Consider the following 1,893-nt stretch of genomic DNA (forward strand, 5'->3'; position numbering starts at 1 on the left):
ATATATTTTTAAAAAATTTTAAAAAATATTCTTTTTAAAATCAATAATATCTTACATTTTAAAAAAAATAAAAAACAAAAGATATTTTTAATATATTTTTTAAAAAATCTATTTAAATATAAAATAATTTTTTTTAAAATAATTGTAGTTTTCAAAAGACAATTTAAACTAACCTTAAGTATTTTAATTGGCTTATATCAATTTATTTGGCATACATGTATGCATGCTTTATTTTTGTGAAAAGCAATCATGTATGTGTTCCTGAAAATTAATAATTTGATTGATAAGAATATTTTTTTATAGGAAAATCATAATATAAAATGAATAAATCAGATGACTAGCAGTAGTTAGAGATAAAATAAAAGAGTAAAAGTAATATTCTAAATACGTCTCTAAAGATTTGGTGATTTGACAGATTTGTTTTTCAAAAAAATTAATTAGATTCTAGATTTCCAAAATTATTATAGATATATGTCATATAGATCTCTAACTCAGGTTGAATCGGTTAACATAATACTCTTTTTTTATATGGAAGTTGTAAGTGTGACATGTCAGGTAAAGCAACACGTATTGCGTTTAGGACAGATTAATCTCTGAACACGTGGTTAAAACGACGTCGTTTTGGGATAACGACAAACGACGCCGTTTTGAGAGGACAAATTTGTCCTCATCTTTATTTCTGGTTCTCGAAACTTCGATGTTCTAAAGTCAAATAGATCTCTTAAAATTTTTGTCATAAGTCAAAAACGTTCCTGAATTTATAGTATATTTGGTCTTCTCGAATTAAGCAACTAAAACCATAATTAGAATCAAATCATGATAAAATTATCTAAAGTATGTCAAAATATGCAATCCCAAGCACATGGAATGACATATCTCAAGTATAATTACAGTCAAACAATTAGAATTTGTCATTATTCTCATTTAGCATCTTGTTCTTTTACAAAATTTTGATCTCTTTATATTCATTAATTAGGTGAATAATAGATTCCAAGTTAGTAGAAGTAGGATCATACTAATACATTATATTGCATTGTGGTCATGGTAACCCAAGTCCAAAAAATATTTCTATAGGTCAAAGAAACAGATCAAGTTAATATCTATTGGGAGAAATTTTTTTATTTCTCCATTAATGTACACAAGTACCCCTTGTTATCTCTAACAAAACTTTCACCAAGGTGAAATACAGGTATTATATCTTTACTCATCTAAATACCAAAAATAAAACTCTGTCACAAGTTAACCAAGCAACCAGCGCTATACAACAACATCATAATAGAATAAAAAATTCAAATACCTACATTGTTTTTGTTATTATCAAATATCTATCGTAACCACTTCACAACTCTCATTTGAGCTACACCTACAACAAACTGTCTTTGATCTAGCCTAAACATACATCACATGTACATTCATCATACTTTACTCTTTACTGCCAATTTAATACAGCAAAAACTAATTTAACTTGTCTCGAACAATGACGATATGCACGACACACCACCACCAAGCAGTTCTTGTACACACTGTCAAAACACCATTACGAACTTAGATAAATGTTAATGGGGGTGAAGAATATGAAAGGTTAGGTCGTAAAATCTAAGTAAGGGTTTGGGATACTTGTAATTTTACAAAAAGAAAGGGAGAGGATACATTTTTTATACAAAGTACCTACTGAAATTTAGGGGTCTTTTTGACTTATAACAAAAATTTTAGGGGACCTATTTGACTTTAGAACGTCGAAGTTTCGAGAATCAGGGAACAAATGTGGGGACAAATCTGTCCTCTCAAAACAGCGTCGTTTGTCATTGTCCCAAAATGACGTTGTTTTAGCCACGTGTCCAGAGATTAATCTGTCTTAAACGTAATATGTGTTGCTTTACCTGACATGTCACA

The sequence above is a fragment of the Arachis duranensis genome, chromosome 2 (assembly GCF_000817695.3).
Source record: "Arachis duranensis cultivar V14167 chromosome 2, aradu.V14167.gnm2.J7QH, whole genome shotgun sequence".
In the NCBI taxonomy this organism is placed as follows: Eukaryota; Viridiplantae; Streptophyta; class Magnoliopsida; order Fabales; family Fabaceae; genus Arachis; species Arachis duranensis.